Source organism: Natrix helvetica (assembly GCF_964273705.1).
Source record: "Natrix helvetica genome assembly, chromosome: Z".
In the NCBI taxonomy this organism is placed as follows: Eukaryota; Metazoa; Chordata; class Lepidosauria; order Squamata; family Natricidae; genus Natrix; species Natrix helvetica.
Window position 1 is genome coordinate 92,341,251 of NC_138554.1, and position 20,227 is coordinate 92,361,477.

A 20,227-nucleotide genomic window follows, 5' to 3' on the forward strand; every position below is an offset into this window, starting at 1 on the left:
CTATGCAATTTTTTTGACAGAAAACAGGCTGTTTTTTGCTCGTTTTTCCCCCCTCCCAGGAGCACTCTCTAAGCCCCCCCCCCCCCCCCGGCTATTCATGCCTTTTTTAAAAAAAAAACGGGCATGTTTTCATGAAAACGGGCCATTTTGGGGAGGTTTGCAGAGTGCAAAAACTCCCCTACCCCTTTGGAAAGCTCTTTGATTGATGAGAATTACATTGAACAAGTGCTGTGCCAGCCGAAACACCTATCTATATACTGTATTTTTCTCTATTCTATTTCTCTCTCTCTCTATCCCTCTACCTACCTACCTCCACACACTCTCTCTCTCCCTACCTACCTACTGTATTTTTCTATCTCTGTGTCTGTCTATTTCTCTCTCTCTATCCCTCTACCTACCTACCTACACATATTCTCTCTTTCCCTACCTGTATTTCTTTGATTGATGAGAATTACATTGATCAAGTGCTGTGCCAGCCAAAACACCTATCTATCTACTGTATTTCTCTCTTTCTGTCTCTCTCTATCCATTTATCTACCTACCTACCTACTTAACTACTCTCTCTCTCTCTCTCTCCCTATCTACTGTATTTCTCTCTCCCTCTCTTTCTATTTCTCTCTCTCTATCCCCCTACCTACCTACCTAGTGACACTCTCTCTCTATTTCTCTCTCTCTCTCTTTCTCTATCCCTTTATCTACCTACCTACCTAACTACTCTCTCCCTCTATCTACCTACCTACTGTATTTCTTTCTCTTTTTCTCTCTCTCTATCCCTCTATCTACATACCTACTTTTTAAAAAAAATTCTCTTTGAAACCTTGATGCATCTTATCATGCATAATATGGTACAAGCATTTTATATATGTGTAAAAAAATACATTTTTGAATTTGAGTTAAACCTTTCTTTCAGCTGCTCACATCAAGCAGTGAGAAATGCACCCTGATTCCGGTTAACTCATTGAGTTTAAGTCACTCTTTCCAGCTTATCTTTTTTGTTTTTAAATAATTTTTGTTTGACATTTTCCAAACATTAAAATCACAATTACACTTTTACAGCTTTCTGTTATCGGTATTTCTTTTTTCTGATTTTGGGTTTTCTATTTTCCATTCTGTTATTTTATACATATTCTTCTTTGTTTACTTTCTCATTTTTACAATATATACATCTCTATACAATATTTCTATCTCTATTGCTTTCTAAATATATGCCATCTCTTTTCATTGTGTTTGCTATGTGTTCATTATGCATTGATTTTACATCTCTTTTCAAGCCAGTTATACTAAGGTGACCAACTTTTTTACAATGAAAAGGAGGACAAATAAATTGGAAAAAATATATCGTAAATAAAAGAAATATTTTATTCATTGCAACAATAATACACTAAAATATGATATATGCATAATAAAAACATTTGCAACATTTTATATTGTAATTATGCTTAAATGCCTGTTAATTATTATTTAAATGAGTACTTTTCCATTGAATTAATAGTTTTTGTCAATGTGTCATCTTCTAACAATATATTGGAAATATCTGAACAAGAAATATCCTTCATATTGAATTTTACGGCAAGTGCTGCAGCTAGAGCAGTGATGGCGAACCTATGGCACGCATGCCACAGGTGGCACGTGGAGCCATTTGTCAGGGCACGCAAGGCGCTGCCCTGTCAGCTGGCCAGCGCACATGCGCGCGCTGGCCAGCTGAGTTCACCGTTTTTAAAAGCCATTTTTCGCCCTCCCCAGGCTCCAGAGGCTTTATAGGAGCCTGGGGAGGGCGAAAAGAGCCCCCCGCCCCCCCGGAGGCCCTCCGGAGGCTTCAGGGACTGTCCGGAGGCTTCCCTGAAGCCTTCGGAACACTTAAAATGACCCTCCGAGCAAACCGGAAGGGAAATATACAAAGAAAATTAAGTACATATTAACACATCTGCTAACCACAGCTAGAATAGCATTTGTCCTATACTGGAAACAAAATAATATTCCCTCGGACAAATTAGTGATACAAAAAAAATTGGATTGTGCAGAGATGGACAAATTAACACTAAAATTATGTGTGTGTGTGTTTGTGTGTGTGTGTGTGTGTGTGTGTGGTATTTGTGCTGATAACTAAATAAAGGGAGACTAACACAAATGTGTGTTTGTGTGTGTGTGTGTGTAAAGATGTGTAAACATAGAAGCAAAATAATATATACATGTACAGGTATGATGACATAATAATGTTGATATAATGACTGTAAGGTGTTGTAGAAGGGAAAATAATAATCTGGACCAGCAGATTGCCCAAGTAACTGGCTACCGCGACATCCCAAACCAACTCTCTGAGTGGTTCCGAGCAGCAGTAAAAGTCGACAGCGGGCTACATGCCAATGACATGAGAAAGCAATTGGACACAAAAGAGTGTCCTGACCTGAAACTACCCAGCCGATGGGGAACCACAGCACCACAGCAGGCCCTGAGACCAGCCCTCCCTCGAAGTCTGCTGAAATGTTACAGATGGGAGGGGATGGGCCATATGGCACCCATGTGCATGATCCCAACCCCAATGTAAGGCCAGAACTACTATCCAGGGCATGATGGGAACGCTGCCACAAACAGGCTACCCACGCATCCTGGAAGGCTTTCCAGGCTGCAGAGGTGCCTCCCCAACCAGATGAAGGGGGGAAACCAAGGCAACAATGACCAGTCACCAGAATCCTACGACAGTGACAACAAGGGTGAAAACGACCCAATGGTGAGAGGATCACTTCACCCTTTTCTTTTTCCAATACGCCTCACAGCCCCAAAGACAGGATGATTTTGAAAAGCCAGGGGGATTTTCAAGCCCTTATAGATTCAGGCTGCACTAGATGCTTGATCAACCTGACCACAGTCCTGAAACTGGAGGTCAGAGCAAAAAGACTGGCCCACCCAATCCGGTTCAAACAGGTCGACGGGTCCCTAATTGGGGGGTAGCCCATTTGTGGCAGCATTCCTGTCAGGCCCTGGATGACCGAACAAGTGAGTCTGGAGCTAGTGGAGCACTGAGAAGTAATTCGATTCATAATAGCCCCAAAATGACAGATGTAGTCATACTGGGACTCTCCTGGCTAGTGGGGACCAACCATCTGGTGGCAAGGGGGTACCTGCAGGCTTAGGATAGAAAAGCCTCAACCCCTTTTCCACCAGCAAGCAGAAACACCACCCAAGCAGGGAACCCCCCAAAAGAGTACACCAGAACATCTGGGAGCCACATCTGACAAAACCTCAGAGACCAAACAGATCCCAGAGGAATATCAGGACCTCGCAGAAATATCCAGCAAGACAGAATGCAACATTCTGCCCCCCCTCCCCCCACACACACACCATGAGGCAGATTGTGCCATCGAAATCATCCCTGGGGCAAAACTACCCAAACCCAAGCCATATGCCATGACGCCCTGGGAAATGCAAGAAATGCACAAATACATAGACAAAAAACTAGCATGAGGGTTCATCGAGCCAGCCAAGCCTCTTCAAAGAGAAAAAAGAAGGAACTATGAGACTATGTATGGACTTTCAAGGAATAAATGCCATGTGTGTACACAACCCCTCCCCCTCGTGAAATATATGCTATCTCACTTGGCAAAGGGAAAAGTCTTCACCAAATTAGACCTCAGAGAGGCATACTACCGAATACAGATCAGGGAAGAAGACGAATGAAAAACAATGTTCAACTGCCCCCTACGGAGCTTCCAATTCAAAGTGGTTACAGGGAGCCCCAACAGTGTTCTTGCAGTTAATAAATGAAGTGCTGCATGAGCACCTCTGTAAGGGGGTCCTTGTCTACCTGGGTGACATCCTCATCTACACTGAGACCATGGATGACCACATACCCCTGGTCCAACAAGTACTGGAAAATCTTCTGGCAGCCAACCTGTACATCAAGCTATCAAAATGTGAGTTCCCCCATGAGCAACTAGACTACCTAGGCTACCAAGTGTCAAATGAGGGAATAGAGATGGACCCAGCCAAAGTGCAAGCCATCCTAAGCTGGCAACCCCCTCGCACCTGCAGACAGCTACAAAGCTTCCTAGGGTTCACGAATTTCTATAGGCAATTCATCCCCTCCTTTGCAAAGATCGCCGAACCCCTGACAGACCTCCTAAAGACAGGGAGCCCAGGAACAAATCCTCACCCAGGCCACCTCTACAGGGGGACCTAACCTGCCAAAAGGCATTCGAGACACTAAAAGAAATGTTTGCAAAGGAACAGTGCTGAAGCATCCTGACCCTGAGCAATCCTTCATGATTCAAGCAGATTATCACTTATTATGAAGCAGACATCGTTAGGGTACTTTACAGGGGGAGAAATCAGTAAGTTGCCATGCTCCATAAAGCTGCATCATATTGTGAATTCTGTGACCTGGATGAATTGCTGCTGGACAGAATTATCTGTGGGATTCAAAACATCGACCTGCAAAGGAAGCTGCTGGCTAAAATGAACCTCACATTACACATCACATTAGATGAGGCAAGGGCTCCAGAGTCCTCAACTTAATCCCCTGAAACACTGCAGCATGGCAGCCCCAAAAGCATGCACAGAGCTGTAGAAGTCCTTCGCAAGACCATCAAATGAGGACATTCTGACAAAAAGGATGAAGTCTTCCACATGCACATGGAGAAGAAAAAAATGGTGCATGATTTTTTTGGCCATTTCCAAGACGCGATCTATCAACACTGTGACTGCAGAGGACAGCTTGCCCAAGTCTGCAGAAGTGAGTTCCCAGTCATCTCACAGCCAAAACCCTCTGCCAGCCAGGTGACATCACCAAGACCATCCCGAAGAGAGTTTTGGAAGCCCTGGCAGAAGCCAGAAAGGACAGAAGCCACCAACACACTCCAGACAAAAATCTGGCAAGCCAGCAAAGTTGTGAGTCAACATTCTCATCAAGGGAGTATGGAGCATGAGATAGCTATTGGGTCATCTCTGACTATTATCTCCTGGGCCACACTGAACAAGGTGATCCCGAGTATCAAGAAACACAAGCTGAAGCACCAAGAATTGTGTCTCAGTTACTACCAAGGGAATCACATCCCATTTTGGGCCAGGGCACATTCTGTGTCCAATTCAGGAACTTTGACAGCCTGCTCCCAGTGACAGTTGTTAGCAGTTCCCTTCCAAGCCTGCATGGTTTGGACTGATTTGAATTTCTGAACAAGGGGGTAACTAGTGTTAAGTAATTAAGCTCCCTGTTAGGAGAGCGAGTATGCAGAGAAGCGTAGTGAGAGTGATATGGAATAACATGCACAAAACAGCATACAGAGACACTGAATAGTATAAAAATATAGTGGTTTACTATGTAGAAATATAGAGGTATTCAGAGTCTGGTTAACAGTCCAGGTCATACACGGTTCAGTAATTCAGTTATCAAAATAGTCAGTCTAACACACAAAGTATAGCTAAACAGTAGCAAACCACAATACCTCAAAATACACAGATCAGCTTCTAAGAAAACAGAGAGCTAACAGCCATTCTGGCTCCCTCTTATTGCTGCTTGAGGTAACAAACCAATTACATCTCTTAAGCATTTAAAGTAACAGTAAAGTAATCATAGCTTATATACATTGCCAAGCCAAGCCTAGGGTTACATCCCTAACACTCTCCCCTCTTGGGTTGTCAATGTATTTACATACAACTTCACATTCTAAATCCATAATCATCACAATAATGATTTATGTTTTTCTTTAACACACAATACAGTACATAATGTAGGTTCAAGACACATTGCATAATGCATCCCTTATCAAACATAGAACCTTTTATATCATCATCATCTAACTCATCGGGGTTTACATAATTTCCATCCATAATGGTTTACATAATTCCCATCCACTCCAGTTTTACACTTATATACCCGTTTTTGTCCCCTTGCATATTTACTTGAAGGTAAATCAGTCTTGTCAAGCACTCCCAAATCCTGCAATGACTTACATTCCCTATTCATTGTGGCTTGTCCTACCTTTTTATCCTCAGTAGGATTTGTAGTCAGCTCCTGGTATGCAACAGGTACCTTATCCACCTTACATGCAACAGCTGCCTGATACCTATCAGGTAGCCGCTTTACAAGGGTTGACCTTCTGGGTAATTCAGGGCACACTATTGGACCCTCTTGTTGCGTCTGTTCCCTTTCTTCTAACTCCTGACTTTGCACTTCATCTTTAATTTTTATGTCTGGTTTCTCTGTTTTACCACTAGGAAAAACCTGGATGTCAATCACTACATCGTTGTTTAATTCCAGTTTATCCCAACCAATATGCTCTAAAAACTTCGCATTTACACTGTGATAGATCTTAATTGTCCCGCGTTCCCAGAACCTATAAGATATATGATTTGAGTCATAACCTACAAATATTAACTGCCTTGCATGAGTTTGTCCCTTTAATCTGATCTGTGCTGGAATATGCACCCATGCAGGAACTCCAAACGTGTGCAAGTAGCTCAAATCAGGTTTTCTACCATGCCAATGAGTAAATGGTACCTCTCCAGTAGAAGCATTTACAACGTTGTTCAATAAATGATTAGCACACATCATGGCTTCACCCCATAATGTTTCAGGCAATTCTGAATAGGCTAACATGGTTCTAGTCATAGCTTGTAACGTTTGCCCCCTTCGTTCTACAAATGAATTATGTTGAGGTCTATAAGAAGCAAAACATTTATGCTCAATACCAGCTGTTTTTAACATACTTTGGAACTTATAATTTGTAAACTCCATCCCATTATCAGTAACTACAGTAATAACCTTGGCTTTTATCTTTCCTTCCGCAAATCTCAACAAATTAAAAAATTGTTGAAATGTTTCTGTCTTGTCTTTCATTAAATAGCAAAAACCATATCTTGAGTAATGATCCATGATACTCAAAACATAACAGGCACCTCCAAAACTGGGTTTTATAGGTCCAATTAGATCAGCAAAAACAACTTCTAAAAGTTCCTTCGTTTTAAGTCTGTTTGCTGGAGTAACCCTGCTCTTTTCCTTACTACATACATTACAATTTAAATACTTACTGCAAGGTTTTAATTTCACTCCCTCTGACAACTTTACAGTTTGTTGCAGCATCTTGAAATTAATGTGCCCCATACGCCTATGTAGCAGATGTATGCATTCATCATGTGGTTTCACATTATCATACATTGAATTGGCAGTATGGTCATCAGTTATAATATATAAACCATTTGTTAATTTTGCAGTAATCCTATTACCTTCCTTTTCTATAATACATTTATCTCTCCTAAAGATTACTACATAGCCAATCTTAATTCTTACTGATAATAAATTAAATTTCAGTTTAGGTATATACAACATGGATAAATGCTCATTTACAAATGAACACCTTGCCATACCTTCACCAGATGCTTTCACCCTCCATCCATTTGCCAAAGATACATGTTGCTTGCTGGCAGACATTTTTATAAAACAATTCTTATTTCTAGTAATGCACTGTGATGCTCCACTATCAACAACCCATGAATAATGGTTTATTGGTGCATTTCTAGAGATAGTCAAAGTAGACATACCTAAGTTGACATTAGCATTTTTCTTAGCCTTTCTAGTATTCTGATGTTTTGCATTTTTACAGAATCTAGCTATATGCCCCTTTGCCCCACAAGAAAAACATTTTCTAATAGTATAGGCAGTTGAAGGTGACTCTTCATATTGTGGTGGTTTCTCTCTCAGTTATTCTCTTTCCAACCGCCGTCTCGACTCTTCCAACAGTCGTGCAATTATGTCAGACAATGTTAGTTCATTTCAAGTTAGGACCTCAAGGGAAGATACAAAATTATCATAACTCTCATCCAGTGATGACAGAATGATGTAAATTTGATGTAACTCTGAGAAAATAAGTTCTTTTTCATAAGTTCTCCTTGGAAAACTCCTTTCATAAAGTTTAAATGAGCTAACATATCTCCACCCTTCAGAAGACGTGCCCTAAACAGTTTGCAGGTAAGATTTATATGTGCACCTACAGTGTCATGTACATATATCTTCTTCAAATTCTCCCAACATCTTGCTGCAGAATTCTCCCCACGGATATGAACTAACTGTTGGTCAGTCAATGTTAGACCAATTATACACAATGCTTGTTCGTTGCATCTTTGAAACTCTACTATCTTCTTGGCATCATCCTCGTCATCTGGATTCCAAGAAGTCACGTCCGGTGGATTCTGTACAGCATCCCACAATCCTTCAGTATGCAGAAGTAAGCTGCACTTCATTGACCAGGAAACATAGTTTGTTCCATCCAACCGGGTTATCAGTGATAAACTTGCTGATGGTGCGTGTTCCCTCTTCTTCATAATAGTAAACACTTATAAACAGCTATCTGTATACGGTATTGCTTATCAACACCAACTCTCTTTTTAGCTATGTCTGGTACACTCTGGGCCCATAACCAGTGTTAAGTAATTAAGCTCCCCGTTAGGAGAGCGAGTATGCAGAGAAGCGTAGTGAGAGTGATATGGAATAACATGCACAAACCAGCATACAGAGACACTGAATAGTATAAAAATATAGTGGTTTACTATGTAGAAATATGGAGGTATTCAGAGCCCAGTTAACAGTCCAGGTCATACACGGTTCAGTAATTCAGTTATCAAAATAGTCAGTCTAACACACAAAGTATAGCTAAACAGTAGCAAACCACAATACCTCAAAATACACAGATCAGCTTCTAAGAAAACAGAGAGCTAACAGCCATTCTGGCTCCCTCTTATTGCTGCTTGAGGTAACAAACCAATTACATCTCTTAAGCATTTAAAGTAACAGTAAAGTAATCATAGCTTATATACATTGCCAAGCCAAGCCTAGGGTTACATCCCTAACAACTGGCATCAATGTCGTGCGAGATGATAGCACCAAAGACCCGCTGCAAGAGTTCAAGGATGTTTTCAGTGGCAGTCTTGGCAAGTATGTGGGGACCCTACTAGCATTCAACCTTGACCCCAACCCCATTCGGCTAAAGACCTGGAGGGTCCCTTTTGCCCTCTGGCCCAAAATTGACCAAGAATTGGACAAACTAATTGGCCCGGGGATTCTGAAGCTGGTCGATCATGCCTGCTGGGAGACCCCTATTGTGACCCCTGTCAAATCAGATGTTTCTGTCCACATCTGCGTGGACTACAAGTGCACCCTGAACAAGGCTTTCCAACAGAGCGCTTATCTGGTGCCCATTGCCAGCATCTACTTCATTCCCTTGGCACAGGAAAAGTAGTTGCTAAATTAGACTTTGTGCAGGTGCACCAGCAACTGCCAGTAGATGGTCCCACAGTGGAGGCCCAAACCATTGTGATGCATAGGGGTGCATTTAAATGCACCAGGCTTCAATTCGGTGTTAGCATTGCCCCTGGACTGTTCCAAAGCGTCATGGAACCATTTTTACAAGGGACACCAGGAGTCATCCCCTATTTTGACAGCATCTTGGTATCTGCTGCAGATAGGGAGCAACTTTTCAAATGATTATGAATGATTTTGGCCACAATTAGAGAAAAGGGTCTCCACTTAAAAAAAGAGAAGTGTCAAATTGCAGTTCCAAGGGTAGAATTCCAGGGGTTTTTGAGTAACGGCTCCGGAATTCACTCAACAAATAAAAAAAAATAAAGCTATCCAGGATGCCCCCACATCTCGCAGCCAGACCAAGCTGCAGGCTTTCCTCAGACTTCTCAACTTTTATAGCATGTTTCTCAAGCAGAAAGCAACAGTAGCTGAACCGCTGCACCGGCTCCTTGGAAAAACCACAAAATGGACATGAGACAGATCTGAAACCGCCGCTTTTGCTGTCAAGAGACTGCTGTCAGCAGACACATTCCAGGTTCAAGATAACCAGACCCTACCACTTGTACTGACCTGTGACGCATTAGCCTTCAGTGTCGGGGCAGTCCTCAACCATCGCATGCCCAACAGGACTGAAGCCCCCATAGCCTACTATTTGAGAACCCTGTTGGCAGCTGAATACAACTACAGCCAGTTGGACCATGAAGCGTTGGCTGGGGTCAAGAGATTTCACAAATACATGTATGGCAGTGATTTTGAAATCATTATTGACCATAAACCTCTGCTGAGGCTTCTGGCTGGGGACTGAGCAACACCAGCTTTGCTGTCATCGCAAATGATCCATTGGTCTATTTTCCTTGCAGCTTACAGATACCGCCTCATTCATTGACCGGGTAAGACTCTGGGCCATGCTGATGCCCTCATCAGATGCCCATTGCCAGAGCGTTTGGACGATCCTACCCCGGAGACCCCAATCTTGTTGACAGTTTGCCTTGAGGCTGGCCTGATGTCATCTAACAAGGTCGCCCGCCACTCAGCGAGAGACAAAACTATCTCTCAAGTTTTGAACTAGGTGTGGATGGGATGGCCCAAGTGGCCAGTCGGGGCTGATTTCAATCCTTTTGTAAAGAAACAAAATGAGTTGTCTGTATTAAAGGGATGTCTCCTGTAGGGGAATCGGGTGATTGTTCCACCCAAACTGCAAGTTGCAGTATTAGAGACCTTGCACGTAGGGTATCCAGGAATTATCCGGATGAAATCTTTGGTAAGGAGTTACTTGTGGTGGCCTAAAATGGATAGGGAGGTAGAAGAGTGGGTGGCAACCTGCACTCTGTGCTATGAATGTCAACCAGCTCCCCCAGAGCTACTCACACATGAATGGGAAAGGCCCCAGGCACTCGGGTCCAGGATGCACATTGACTTTGCAGGCCCTGTGCATGGGCAAGTATTCCTTGTAGTTGTGGACACCTACTCGAAGTGGCTAGAGGTAGTCCTCATGACCACCACCATGGCTATGGAGGTTTTTCTCCATGCATGGCCTGCCCGACATCTTAGTCTCTGATAAGGGGCCCCAATTCATGGCCATCAATTTGAGACTTATTTAACAGAACAGGGAATAAGACATGCCGTGGTCACTTCATTCCATCCAGCTAGCAATGGTCAGGCAGAGAGAATGTTGTGATCTGCAAAAGAAGCCCTATCCAGGATGGGGCTGGGAGATTGGCAAACCCGGGTAGACCAATTCCTCCTATACCAATACATCCCGCCAAGTGCCACCTAATGATTCGACCAGCAAACTAAGAACATTTAGGGTAGGGAATCGAGTTTATACCCATGACTATGTTGGGGGGGGGCTCCCTAGATTCCTGCCAAAATTGCAGAAATTGCTATTAATGGGTCGCCAGCTAAGGTCTCCCTTAGACCGGCTACACCCAAACTATTCTGTCGAGCCACCTAGTGATTCGACCAGCAAACTAAGAACATTTAGGGTAGGGAATCGAGTTTATACCCACAACTATGTTGGGAGGGGCTCTCTAGATTCCTGCCAAAATTGCAGAAATCAGCGGACCTTGTTCTTACAAATTGGAGCTTGAGGACAGGAGAATTTGGAGGCAGTACATTGACCAACTCCAATTCCACCTCGACCACTCCAACCTTTGGCAACCAGAGGTAACTCCTGCATGAGTTAGCCAAAGCCCTACCCAAAAGTAGCAAACACTCACTCCTTCCACAGACAGTTCAAGCCCGAAGTTTACTGGGGTACTTATCTGAAAAGGTTGCAGGCCTGCAGCAAGTGAAACAAGCTCTAGGAACTCCAGCCATGGAAGTCCCAGCACCAACTGAACTGCACAAGTCAGAGAGAATCTCTAAAAGACCCACCTACCTGTGTGACTATGTCACCAGCAGGATCAGCCCAATTAAGAGGGGAGAGGTGTTACATACTGACAGCCAGTATGGTAGGTTCCACCAAGCTCCTCCAAGGTGGGAAAATACTTGAAGCAGATTGGTTGAGCCAATTGACAGCTCCCCATAAAAGGGCTAGCTGTCAAAAGGAGCAGTGCGGGATTGTACATAGTTGTTCTAATAAAGAGCTGTTGTTTGGTCACTAAGTCTGATTCTGTCTCATCCATTCACCTGATCTAATACCAGTGATGTAGCGGTGGGAGCCATTCTGATGCAAGAAAATGACAGCTGCAGCCATGCACTTACACTTCTGGAAAACTAACCAAAACTGAACGATGATGGGCTGTGTGGGAAAAAGAAGCGTACACTGTTAGATGGGCACTCCTCTCCTAGAGGCATTTCTTAGAAGGGACTAAAATCCCATTCCAGGTATGGATCAATCACAAGAAACTGGAAGCTTTAAAAATCCCTTGAAAGCTATCATTTAAGCAAGCGCAATGGACACAATAGTTCCAGTGATTCAATTTCACCCTACACTTTTTACCAACCATTCCTGGCTCATGGTTTGTATTTTTCACTACAGTTTGTTAAAACCTGAGGTGATTTCCTCATTAAGGCCCATCCCTCCACCTATATCTGAATTATTTATGGTGGAAGGGAAACAAGATTTTGAAATTAAAGAGATTCTTGATTCACACACATATAGGGACAACATCCAATACTTAGTAGCATGGAAAGATTTTCCTGAGGCTCAGAATGAGTGGGTAGATAAATAGCACCAGTGACGTGCGGTGAGGTTTATGACTGGTGAGGCACTGACACAGTGCTGGGTTTCAAATATTTTTAGACTTGTGGACTTCAACTCCCAGAATTCCACAGCCAGGCATGCTCAGTTCCAATTTAAAGCGACAGCATTTGTTTTTCTCCTTTGCTCCTTCTTTCTTTTTCTTTTTCTTCTCCTTCCCCTCCTTCCTCCCTCTCTCCCTTCCTCCCCCTCTCTCAAACACACACACACACACACACAAACACACACACAGAAGTTGGATTGGACTATCTCTCCTACCCCTTCCCTTTCTCACTCACTCTCAATCCCTCTGGGTGAGGGATCCTTACCAACTGTCTTGAAAGAGGCGGTGGTGAGGCCCTTACTCAAGGGGCCTTCACTTGACCCAATGGAGCTAGCTAATTATCGTCCAGTCTCCAACCTTCCCTTTTTAGCGAAGGTTGTTGAGAATGTGGTGGCGCAGCAGTTTTCACGTCACCTCGATGAATCCGACTATCTAGACCCACGCCAGTCCGGCTTCCGACCCGGGCACAGCACAGAGACAGCCTCGGTCGCGTTGGTTGATGATCTCTGGAGGGCCAGAGATAGAGGTTGTTCCTTTATCCTGGTCCTATTAGATCTCTCAGCGGCTTTTGATACCATCGACCATGGTATCCTACTGCGCCGGCTGGAGGGGATGGGAGTCGGAGGCACCGTTCTGCGGTGGTTCGGCTCTTACCTCTCCGACCGGATGCAATATGTGTTGACAGGGGGGCAGAGATCGACCCTGAGGCCACTCTCTTGTGGGGTGCCGCAGGGATCGGTCCTCTCGCCCCTTCTGTTCAATGCATATGTGAAGCTGCTGGGCGAGATCATCCGTGGTTTTGGGGTTGAATACCATCTGTACGCTGATGATACACAGCTGTACATTTCAACCCCAAACCACCCCAACGAGGCTGTCGAAGTGATGTCCTGGTGTTTGGAAGCCGTCGGGGTCTGGATGGGGGACAACAGACTCAAACTCAACCCCTCCAAGACTGAGTGGCTGTGGATACCGGCACCTCGGTTCAGCCAGCTGGCCCCATCGCTGGCCATAGGGGACGAGCAATTGCCCCCTGTGGAACGGGCGCGCAATTTGGGCGTCCTCCTAGATGCCCGGCTGTCAATGGATGACCATGTGGCAGCCGTGGCAAGGGGGGTGTTCCACCAGGTTCGCCTGGTGCGCCAATTGCGCCCCCTACTGGACCGGGATGCCCTACGCACAGTCACTCATGCGCTGGTGATGTCTCGCCTAGACTACTGTAATGCTCTCTACATGGGGCTTCCCTTGGGACGCGCCCGGAGACTGCAGCTAGTCCAGAACGCGGCCGCGCGGGTTGTCATGGGAAGGTCTAGATACTCCCACGTAACACCGCTCCTGCGCGAGCTGCACTGGCTACCTGTGGTTTTTCGGGTGCGTTTCAAGGTCCTGATTACCATCTTTAAAGCGCTCCATGGCACAGGACCTAGTTACTTGCGGGATCGCATCCTCCCACATACATCCCTGTGGCCAATCCGCTCTCACAGGGAGGGCCTTCTCCAGGTGCCATCCACTAGGCAATGCCAGCGGGCGGCGCCAAGGAATAGGGCCTTCTCTGTGATGGGCCCAACCCTCTGGAATGACCTCCCCCCCGACATTAGAACCACCATAGACTTCCGCTCCTTCCGACAAAAATTGAAGACTCACCTGTTTCGATTAGCTGGCCTGGCATAATTATAATTGTTACAACTGCTACCTCCTGGAAGTATACTCTCAACTGGTTATTTTAAGGGTAGTGTTTTAAATCTAATTGATTTTAGGGCTTTTAGAGCCATATTTTATTTTTCTATACAGTTCTTTTAATTTTTAACCTCCTCCATGGGTATATGTATATTTGTATTTATATTTATATTTGTACTTATTATTTTTTATTTGTTGTGTGGACTGTACACCGCCCCGAGTCCCTTTTTGGGAGAGGGGGCGGTTTAGAAATGCGAAGAATAAATAAATAAATAAGCAAACCCACCCACACACAAAAGTTGGATTGGATATCTTTTCCAGTGGCTTGAAAGCAGCTCCTCTGCCATCCCCCCCATTCCCCTGATGCCTTTCCCAAACACCTCCACCATTGCAAATGCAGCCTGCTGTCTGGGTGGGAAATGCCTGGAACACAATAAAGCCCACCCACCACCTCCTGCTGGCAGGCTGTGGTGAGAGGAGAGGCAGAGAAGCTGGAGGGGAGCCGATCTGAGCCTTCCAAAAGAAAGAGGCTGGGGGGAAGTGTGTGTACTACAGCATGGCTCTTTGCCTGGCTTCCTGCCTCCTCCTGTGATCTCCTCAGTGCTCGCTTGTGCTCTCCCTCCCCAAGTGTAGTTTGATTGCAGGCGGAGCCACGTTGCCTTTTCAAACTTGTAATCAGTGAAGCTGGGCTAGATTTTTATATAGTTTTATCCAGCTGTGTGTGTGAGAGAGAGAAATGAATGGGGGCCTGGGGAGGAAGTCACTACACTTGGGGAGGGAGAGCACCAGTGAGGAGACCACAGGAGGAGGCAGGAAGCCAGGCAAAGAGCCATGCTGTAGCACACACACTGGCCCCACAACGTGGCTCTGCCTGCAATCAAACTACTCTTGGGGAGGGAGAGCACAAGCGAGCCAGGGTCCTTCCCTCCAGCCTTTGCCCAAAGCCCTGCACAGCACCAGAAGGATGAAGTTTGAATTCCTCCCCCTCCCTCCAACCCACACGTACCTTTTCCAGCTTTTTTTAACAGTTAAGCAGAGTCATCCACGGTGAGGCAGTAACTAACTCAGCTTTTTCCTTTTACTTTTTTTTTCATGATGAGAGTGGTGAGGCTGTGCCTCACTTGCCTCACCTGACTGCACGTCACTGAATAGCACATTGAGGCCCCTCGATTGCTTAAACAGTTCCACAACCATTACTCCAATACACTGAAATGAGCATAATCATTGTTTTCTTTTTCCTGTTTATTATTTTCTTTTCTCCAGGTATGGATCCCCTTCTTTTAGGGGGGCAACATGTCAGGTTCCTGCTAGAACACTGCCATTCTGAAGGGGAGGGGGATGCTTCTTGGCTGATTGCTTTGAATGATTTCACTTTTGCTGTAACTGCATGGGAATTGGTGAGGGGAACTGGGCCCTAAGGATGGATTTCCTTCCAGCCTGTTCTAGCCTGTTACCCAAGGCTGCAGCACCCCAAGAATGACTTGTTATTACCATCCCCTCCTCGGAGTTCTCATAACACCTTTGTGGCATTGTACTGTCCACTGGTGGACATGGGGCACTGGGTGGGGGTTGAATAGGGGAAATTAGTTTAACACTTTATTTGGAAATCTTCAGATTCCACCTGTATATGTGTGTGTGTGTGTGTGTCTGTATATATATAGGAATTCATTATATTTGAGTACACGTATGCTTATTCATAGCTAAGAATATTTTCAAATAGCATTTCCACCTTCATTTTAGAAAGTATTGATCCCTGTGATTTTATAGTATTGTTTCTTCAATCTTTGGTTACTTGAAGGTCTTCACCAAAAGCTTCATTTTTTCACTTTGCTGAAGCTTTAGAAATGTATTGTGAAGGGTTGTTGTTAATATATGAAGCAGCAGCAGCTTTGGGAGCAATACAATTAATGATTGGTCAGTAAGAGAAAATATTGATTGACTAGCACTTTTTGTACCCAGCGATTTGCCAGCTGCGACAGAGCAATAATTGGTTGAGATCTTGTATCTTGCCAGGATATAGATGATACTCTGCTGAAAGCATCGAGATTTGCAGATAATGAAGATAATGTGAAGAAACCATGGGTAGCTTTAAAGTGTTTTGTGAATGACTGGCAAAATGAAAATGCTGATGGTGTGACAGATCTTTAAATTTTCAGCCACATTCCAGTCAATCAATAAATACTGTCAGATAAAATCAGAGGGTACTCTCACACCCAACAGGAACTATTTTTATCATTATTTCATTATCTGACATGGAACAGTGGGAAAGAAATGGCAACTAAATTGTTATTGTGCTAAATGTAAGATAGCAGATTTAATTTCTAAATAGTTTCAACTTGCTTGAGATTCTATTTTTATATGGAAGAAACATTTCTTTCAGTTTTCCACCTCTGTATCTAAAGTGCATCAGGAACTATTCAGTCCAAAGGTTACCAAACAATCCTGATTTGTTTCTGAAGATTGTGTAATTAAACATTTGCTATTAAGCTAGTGTTCTAGTACCACAGTAACAGACTATTCCTTATTTAGCCATTATTCTGCTGTGATTTTTTGATATTTTGTTATATAAACCTTATCACAAAACAAATTAAATAGATACTTTACTCCCAATCTCAATATCAAAGACTAGCAACAACTTCCTAATATATGATCCTACAGATATATGGATTGCTGTAGTTGCGAATGTCATTAAAAAGTTCTAACAAATGAAGGCAAATATATGTATCCCAAGATAATGTTGCAAGAATCAATCTGGGTTGGTCACCAGGATCAGATGTTTAGTCTTCGGAGCTTTTGGATTCATGCTATAGCCTTTCCTCAGGGAACTTATCTCTACACATTCCAGTGCACACAGTCTGGTAGAGAGAAGTTTCTGAGGATGGGCTCCAACATGAGTCCAAGAGCTTGGAAGACTAAACCTCTGGAACCAATGAGCAACCCTTTTTTAAAAAGGGAAAAGGGAAAAGGCGCTGAGGAGCCTTCTGCACACGTGGTCGGGAATGGGAGCACTCCGTGGTCCCCTTCATGTTGACTCAGGAGTCAGGAAGGAGGGGAATGGGACCACGTGTGCAGGAGGCTCCTCTAGCCTCAGCCTCCCTCCTGCGCACGTCCCATTCCCCGCCTTCATAAGTCAACATGTAGGGGACCGCGGAGCGTGAGCCACGGTCCCGCGGAGCACGCTCCGTGGTCCTCTTCATGTTGACTTAGGAAGGCGGGGAATGGGACATGTGCAGGAGGGAGGCTGGAGGGATCACGGAGGAGGGATCGCGCAGTGTGAGCCGCTGTCCCGCGGAGCGCACTCTGCGGTCCCCTTCATGTTGACTTAGGAAGGCGGGGAATGGGACGTGCGCAGGAGGGAGGCTGACGTGGTCCCATTCCCCTCCTTCCTGAGTCAACATGAAGGGGACCGCGGCTCACGCTGATGACGTCACCAGCCTCACCAGCCGTAAAGCTCACCGCACGTCACTGTTTTGGTCTAATTATAATTATAAAGTGGACCTTGATTATAACCCTCTGTTAATGTAGCTAGGGGTTCTTTTTTGGCAAATATGAGCCAGCAGTACACTGCTGGCTCATATTTAAATGATTGTCTACTAGCTCTCCAAGCCTTCTTGCAGTTAACTACTATTGATCCAGGTATCACCTATACTATACCTAAGCTATACTATACTATACCTAAATATAGAACCTTACTTTTTTCACCATTGATAGAACCCAGTGTTCAAGTTTGCCAAGATCCTTCTGTGTCTCAAGCTTATCTCCTGGAATGTTGCCTATTCCTGCCAGCTTTGTGTCATCTGCCAATTTGATACATTTGTCATCTATTTATATATAATTCATCTTTATATGATTTTTTCAGTGTTTCCTAAGCTTCTTCCTAAGCTTCTTTCAGATTTTCATCCATGGAATCCTTTCCAAGCTCTCTCAAAGTTAAAAATCAGTCTTTTAAAGCCTGAGACGCTGGTTTTATTATGTTATATTGTTTGTGCTTGAATATTAGCTTGACATAATCACTCTTCCCCAAAGTTCTGGAAACTTCAACCCCTCTATCACTTCTTCTCTGTTAGTAAAAAATTAGATTCAGTATAGCTGTCTCTCTAGTTCCCTCCTCTACTTTTGGATGACAAAGTTGTCGGGTAAGTTGGTCAAGAACCTGTTTGAACTCCTTGATGCAGAGGTTATCTCCAAGTTGATATCAGGTTACTTAAAGCCCCATATTATTACTGTGATGTATTTTCCACATATATTTGTTAACTCATTAGCAAAAGGTTCAACTATTTCTTCTGCTTGATTAGGTGACCTGTAGTTATATACCTAAAAGAATGTCATTCTTTTTTTCCTTCTATATTCCCATATGCATTCAAGGAGGCTTTCATTTTTGATTTTGTACATTTCTGTAGAGATGTGATGATCTTTTACATATAATGCAATTCTACCTCCTCTTTTATTAGGTCTGTTTCTTTTAAATAGTTTGTATTCCTCCATCAGTACATTCCAGTCACGAGTTTCATCCCACCAAGTTTTGATACTTGCCCTTAGATACTAGTATTTTAAGTTTACCTTGTTTGTTCTCCAAACTTTGAGCATTTGTGTACAGGCATTTGAATCCTGTTTCACTGATCCTGGCTATGCTTCCTATATCTCCCACTTTATTCCTGAATTTTTCTTCCTTCATATCACTCCCTACCTCATTGTTCGATTGGTTATCTTTGTCAGGGTGTGAATTCTGCCCTGAATTAATGAGGTGTGAATCTTGGCATTCCTTGAAAGCATACCTTTGAAGTAAGCGAAATAAACCCAAAGCATAATCTAATAAAATTTTTTTAATGTAAATAAAGTAAAAATACAAACTTACTAACTAAATTAATCACATCTTGGCAGAGCTCCTTTGTCTGCCTGCATACAGACAAAGGAAGGAAGGAAGAAGGAAGGTTTACTTTACTTTACTTTTATTCATATTTCTAGACCGCCCCCTCTCCCAAAAGGGACTCGGGGCGGTGTACAGTCGATGGAATACATAAAAAATACATAAATAAACAAATACTTAAATATTTAAATACTTAAATAATTAAATAATTAAATGCTTACATGGAGGAGGTTATAAAAACTGTACATTCAAGTAAAGCATTTAAAATACAATATTTAAAAAACGACCCCTAAAAATACCCCAAAGAATTAAATTTAAAATAGTTCCCCAGAAATTCCAATTAAAAATATCTGCCAGGAGGTAAAATAAAACTATGAGTGTGCCAAGCCGGCTAATCGAAACAGGTGAGTCTTTAGTTTTTGTCGAAAGGAGCGGAAGTCGGTGGTAGTTCTGATGTCGGGGGGGAGGTCATTCCAGAGAGTTGGGCCCATCACAGAGAAGGCTCTACTCCTAGGCACCGCCCGTTGGCATTGCTTGGTGGACGGCACCAGGAGAAGTCCCTCCCTGTGAGAGCGGATTGGTCGCAGGGATGTGTGCGGCAGGATGCGATCCCGCAGGTAGCTAGGTCCTGTGCCATGGAGCGCTTTAAAGATGGTGATCAACACCTTGAAACGCACCCGGAAAACCACAGGCAGCCAGTGCAGCTCGCGCAGGAGAGGTGTTACGTGGGAGTACCTAGTACTCCCCATGATGGCCCGCATGGCTGCGTTCTGGACTAGCTGTAGTCTCCGGGCACGTCCCAGGGGAAGCCCCATGTAGAGAGCATTGCAGTAGTCCAGACGAGACGTCACCAGTGCATGAGTGACCGTGCGTAGGGCATCCCGGTCCAGTAGGGGGTGCAATTGGTGCAACGCCCCCCTTGCCACGGCTGCCACATGGTCGTCCATCGACAGCCGGGCATCTAGGAGGATGCCCAAATTGCGCGCCCGTTCCACAGGAGGCAATTGCTCGCCCCCTATGGCCAGCGATGGTGTCAGCTGGCTGAACCAAGGTGCCGGTAACCACAGCCACTCAGTCTTGGAGGGGTTGAGCTTGAGTCTGTTGTTCCCCATCCAGACCCCGATGGCTTCCAAACACCGGGACATCATT